Source organism: Zonotrichia leucophrys, chromosome 13, assembly GCF_028769735.1.
Source record: "Zonotrichia leucophrys gambelii isolate GWCS_2022_RI chromosome 13, RI_Zleu_2.0, whole genome shotgun sequence".
NCBI lineage: Eukaryota > Metazoa > Chordata > Aves > Passeriformes > Passerellidae > Zonotrichia > Zonotrichia leucophrys.
The window spans coordinates 10,735,962-10,742,220 of NC_088183.1; positions in this window are offsets into that span (position 1 = coordinate 10,735,962).

Here is a 6,259-nt window from a genome sequence, read left to right on the forward strand (position 1 = left end):
TTTGTAAACCTTATGTTTAGGAACTGGAACATTGAGAAGCAGCTTTTTTTGTGTGTGTTGTAGGAGAATGATCTGGTAACTGCAGGAATCTGAAGCAAAAAACATTTAGCTGCAACTTCCTTGTGATGAATTTGCCAATGTAAACATCCATGTCCCATAAGGCTCTTCCTGTAAACAGCTTCAGAAAGTACCCTGAAATGTAAGATATGTGCTTGCCTGATAGATGATTTAGTCTGGAAATTCCAGTCCTAAAATGCAGTGTCCATTTAACATCTGATTTAGCTGTAATTTCTCACCCATTGTTTTATCAAAGTATGTGCCTTGAAAGAGAGACTTTTGTTCTTGAATATTTAAATATTTTCATGTTTACTAAAGTTCTTTGTGAGGTCTCCTGTTGTTATTGTTGGTTTGGGATTTTTTTTTAAAATCCAAATTGGGGGATTTCCTGGTTGTGACTAATACTACAAAACTCAATGACAATCACTTCATGTCAAAAAACGGGTTTTTCCCTTGCTTATGTTTTTAAAAGTCTGAGTCAGAAATGTGGAACATAATTGAAAGAGCAGACTGGGTTATTTTGTACTTACTGTTTTATCCTATTCTTTTCAAGTTCAGCTCTAAGCCAAGGATCTTGTTCTAGTGGGTAACAGGCATCTCCAAAAGAAACTGAGGGAATCTTTTAAATCTTAGAGTGGTATCCATGCTGGCAACAGATAAGATTTGCAGCACAGAGTACCTGCAGAACAGGGAGAAAGGCCAGAATTGACCTTTGGAAGAGGAATTGTTACAGACCTGTGAGCTTGAGCTGCAGAGGAGGAAGATGAAACAGACTTTGACACTCAGTCTGATCTTAACGTGGGAAATCCTGCATGGTTTGGTGCCTATAACCTGCATCACTGCAGCCATGCGTGTTACAGTTACCTGGTTAGGGAGGATTGTTGCCAGAGAACAATCACAGAATAGCAATGGCCTTGGGGACAAGGATCCCTTCCTTTCCTGCTCTCAGGCTGACTCCTGTCATCATCTCAGGCATGGCAGATAATCCTGTGACTTCTGTTTCTTTGCTTGGAAATGCCATTAACTCAAAAGGTACCACACCTACTTGTGATGTTCTGTGCTCCACAGTCAATCATTGTTAGAATCTGATCTGACAGTGAATGTAATGCTCCCATAAGCATCATTTAGTATTTCATCTTCCACAGTTTTTCATCTTCTCATCTGCCACAGGGGCAGCTTTGGCTGACTTCTGACACTATTTTGTGAAAGGTTGTAACTTCTCCCCCCTTTGCAATTGAGCATTTGGGGTGGGTGGGTACACAGGGAGGGGTGCATTGCCCAGGGAGCTGCACTGCAACACCTATTTCAGTATTTGTAGAACAGAAGCTTAGTCCTGGCAGTTATAAATTATTTTCTTAAAACATACAATCAGCTTAGGACCATAAAGCCTTAATTAGAAATGCTTTTGGGAGTACCTTAAACCAGTAATGGCTACAGCCTTGTACATAGAAAGATATATAAATTTCTTCTAACAATGTAAATATTCCTAGCTGTACCTAAATTGATTCTTACCCTAGTTTTTTTAATATAGAAATGCTTGTTATTTGTAAAATTAAGAATAAAATATCTGGAATTATATTTTAAATACTTTTTTTTTTGTTTAGAAATATATCCTGGTATCTATTGAAAGGCTCTTGGTATGAAATTTCATTGTTTAGTAGCCAGTCTGAGATCCCTTGGACTGTCTGTACCCTGGATCCTTGTGTAAGAGCTCTCTGTGTACATCCAAACAGCAGCAGGCCTGCAGTGCCCAGGAGCCCACCAAGAGGTGCCAGCAGCACTTGTGCAACCCAGAGGTGCTGCCCAGGATCTGAGCAGAATCAAAGCAGAATGAAATGTCCTTTTAGAATAACCAGCAGGTCAAGAGACAAGATTCTACCCCTGTACTCTGCTCTTGTGAGACCCCACCTGCCATGCTGTGTCCAGCTCTGGGATCCCCAGCATCAGAAGGACCTGGAGCTGCTGGAGTGAGTCCAGAGAGGCCCTGGAGATGCTCTGAGGGCTGAAACCCCTCTGCTCTGCAGCCAGGCTGGGAGAGCTGGGGCTGCTCACCTGGAGAAGAGAAAGCTCCAGAGCATCCTCAGAGCCCCTGCCAGTGCCTAAAGGGGCTCCTGGAGAGTGGGAGAGGGGCTTTGGGGTGACAGGGTAAGGTGAAATGGCTTCAAACTGACAGTGGGCAGGATTAGGTAAGAGATGGAAAAGAAATTATCAACTGTGGAGGGGCAAGTGCCTACTAGAACAGAGTGGCTGGCCCATCTCTGGGAATATTCAAGGCCAGGTTGGATGGGTTTAGAGCAACCTGATCTAGTGGAAGGTGTCCCTGCCCATGGCAGGGGTTGGAATGAGATCAGCTTTAACATCTCTTCCCACCCAAACCAGTCTGTGGTTTCATGTAAACCCCTGGTGCCTCTAGCAGCCTGTGCACAGTGGTTTTTCTTACATTTGAGGTCATTCTTCTGAACAGATCCTGGGAGCAGCATTCCAGAAATTCTTGCGCAGAAACAAATGCTTCTGAGGAGAGAAAAAAAAAATCCACCCAAACCAAGACTGCACTGTGTAAAGCCAGTCATTTCTGGAGGTGGATGTCCATAGCTGCAGGGAGAGTTTTTCTGTCTCACTTGCACTGTAGATCTTTGACCTCTCACGCCAGCAAGTCCTACCTGTGTCACTTGAGACTCTGCCTGACTTCTAACAAACTACAAGTGTGCTGGCTCCTAGGTCACCTTTACTTTGAGGCAAGGTAAATAATGAGTGATAAGCAGCAACTGTCCAAGAACACCAGGTAATTGATTAAATTCCTGAAGAAAATACCTTAAAAGCCTGCAGTCACTGAGTGAGCATTCCTGGCAGCAGCTGTTGCCTCCTGGGGTGTGCAGCTGTGCAGGAGGGGTACTGCAGACCAGCTGAGGAGGATGTTCCTTGCTCCTGCAAAGCACTTCTGAGAGTCCCAGCTCTTCTCCCCTTGGCTGTGTCGGTGCTGGCTTTCTGCTAGAAGTGAGACTTCTTGAAGTATCTTAATTGTGACCATCTGGAGGGTTCTTTGCCCTTGGGGTGAACCAACTTAATTTCCTTTTGATTTATTCATTAATTGTTCTTAGCCATAAGAACTCTTCAGTGCTCTGACAGCTTTACCCAAGCCACCAGAGTTCATGTAGCTCCTGCTCTCAATTGCAGAGAGGATATTGGTCAGAGGGAGCTCTCCTGTTGTGGTACTGCTGCTTTCCCATGAACAAAGTCACTCCCACCATCCCAAGTGCCTTCAGGTCAAGTCCCAAGAGGTAAATGACCTTGTGGGAGCTGGGTCTGCCATATCTACAGGGACTCACAGAATCGTTCAGGTGGGAAAAAGCCTCTAAAAGCCAACCATTCCCCAGCCCTGCCAAGCCCACCGCTAAGCCCCGTCCCTAGGTGCCACATCCACACGTCTGTTAAACCGCTCTGGTCCCTCCGGTGCCCAGCCCAAGCGCTTCTCCACCTGTCCTGCTGCAGCTCAGGTGACAATCGCGGTCGGGCCCGGGAAAGGATAAACCCGCTGTGTCTATCCTTGTGAGAGGCGGGCAGGGGGAGCCGCTTCTCCCGCAGCCCCGGCTCCTGGCCGGTCCCTCCGGGTTTCCCCCGCTGCTTCGGGCCGGTCCCCCCGCCCCTGCTCCCCCAGACCCTTCCCCGAGGGCGGCCGGAGCCGGGGCCGCCCCTCCTTGGCCAGGAAAGGGAAAGCGAAAGCGGAGAGCGGTGTCACTGGAGCGGGGCCGCGGCCGGAGTGGGGCTGGGGGCGATGGGGCCCCGGCAGGTGAGCGGAGCGGGCCGGGAGGGCTGCGGGCCCCGCGGGTCTGGCGGCGGGCACTGAGGGACCGGCTGCGGCGAGTCCCTGCCCGGGCCCCCGGCGCTCCCTTCTCCTCTTCCTCCTCATCCTCCTCCTCCGGCCGCGGGCGGGTGCTGTCCCGGAGCGGTGCCGCCCGTTCGGGGATCTCCGCCCCGCCCCGGTCCGGTCCGGTCCCGCACCCCAGGGCTGGCCCCTGCGAGCTCCCGGTGGAGCCTCTGAAAGTCAACCTTCGCATGTATTTATCTCTCGAAAGCAGCAGGATCCTGGCACGCATGTCCTAGAACAGCTGTGGGTGCCTGTTCAAGGCCAGGTTGGATGGGGCTTGGAGCAGCTCGGTCTGGTTCCATGGCTGGGTGTGGATTGAACGAGCTTTAGGGTCCTGATAATAGCCCGCACCGTTCTGTGGGTCTGGGATTCTGTTTGGGGGGGTTCTTTGGTGCAAGTGTGTCCCAAAGTGCTGGGGAGCAGCTGCCCAATGCTCTGATAGTTTCATTTATCCCACAGCAAGGTCCTATCTTCAGGTTTTCAGTTGCTTATAAATTCTGTCGGTTACTTACCATTCTGCCAGCTTTAGTTGTCTGAGCTGAAAGTTGTGACCTGGGTGGCTGCCTCAGCTGGGCTTTCCTTTCTGTGTTCATTTATTTTCTTCCATCCAAGAGGGAGGCAAGGACTGACCCCTGGCTCTCAGATGTCCATAGTTCTGGTGACCTTTCCGTGGGGCAGCACTGCCTGCCCAACCTCCTTCTTAACTCCAGCAAGGAATTCATATCTGGGAAGGGGGAACAGATTTTGTAAAGATTACTTTACTTGCCCAAGTATAAGCTGGTTTGCACAAATTCTAATAAATTACAAATTTCATTTCTTTCTGTTCTGTCTCAAGTTGGGTATTGATTGTACAGTTTGCTGGTACAGATTGCTGCTGGTGGAGCCAGAGTGTGAAGAAAAGGTCAGGAACCTGAGGGGGTGAGGCATCAATGTAGGTTTAGCAGATAGTGCTGGGATAAGGGGCTAATGTTGAGGTTGGACTGACTACACTATAAATTGCAGAGGATGGAGACCAGTGAGGACAGGATGCTTTACCCTTGCCTTGGCAGATGAAGTTCAGTTTGTTCCTCTAGCAACAGCTGTGATCAATACACAAATGCAAAAGCCAATAACTGTATTGCCATTTATAACAAGAGGAAACCTGGAGGGAGAGTTATTTCCAGAAGAGGGGTTTGCAGGAGAGCAGAAGTGTGCTGGGTCTGGTAGAGAAATTGCAGGTGGATTTGATTGAAGAAACAGGCAAAGAAGATGTGAGGTTCCTCCCCTGAGCGGCAGTTTAAGCTGCTGCTAAAAGTGCTCCATTACTTCAGAGGAGTTTGAGTCAGTCCCCTTTGCCTTACAGAGCCTTTTCTTTTATTTTAGCAAGATATGTCCACAACTTACGTTGCCCAAGTGAACCTCTCCCAGCTGAAACCGCGTCCCTGGAGAAAAGGGAACGCCTGGTGTGACTTTATTGCCTTTCGTGGTTGTGGTGAGGAGCCTCAGGGCAGCCTCTCCTCTCTTTACCTCTGGCAGCCGGTGGGAGGGATGCTCTTGGAGAGAAGGTGGTTTCATGGGTGAGATGTTTTTGTTCTAAGTGAACCATGCTTAAGGAGATTTATACACTAGTTATACAACTCAAATGGTGCTCATCTCCTATACAATTTAAACAGTGATTAAACTGGATAAAGCCCACTTAACTGGCTTTCCCTTACAAACACCTTATTTTCCATCAGCAAAGGAGCATGACTGAAGGGCTGCAAAACCAGTTTTCCGTGAGTGTTACAGGGAAGGGATCGTCTTGAATACCATGTTCTCATAGCACAGTGTTGAATGGGTCAGAGGTGGCTGCTGACCCCTGGACAGGGCTCAGGCTCCTCAGATGAAACAGCTTTTGCCTTTGCACCATCTGATGGTGGAAGGTGCAGAACAAGAAGATTTGGAGGTGACAAACTTTAAACCTCTGCCTTCTTTTCTCTGGGTTTCCCATAAGAGTTGTTGAAAGGCATTTGTTATATTCTGGCCACCTAAAGCATTTACCTGATGACCTCCGTGTCCTGCAAACTTAAAAATTGTCCTTCCTGGGGACAATTGAAATACTGCTCCTTCCTGGGGAATGTGGGCTGTAAGCCTCGGAAATCAAAGATGCAAAGATGCAGAGGTCCTGGGCTCCTCCTGCCGCAGCCCTGCAGAGCCAGGGTGCTGAGGGAAGGCTGCATGGTCCTGCCAGCACCGGCCTGGGCAGCTGCTAATTACCTGCCTGTCATTAGGGGCAGTGACACCTGCTGATGGGGGGAACCGAACTGGCCTTTCTGGAAGAATGACATCGATTTTAATAAGTGTCAATGTGCCTTTAAT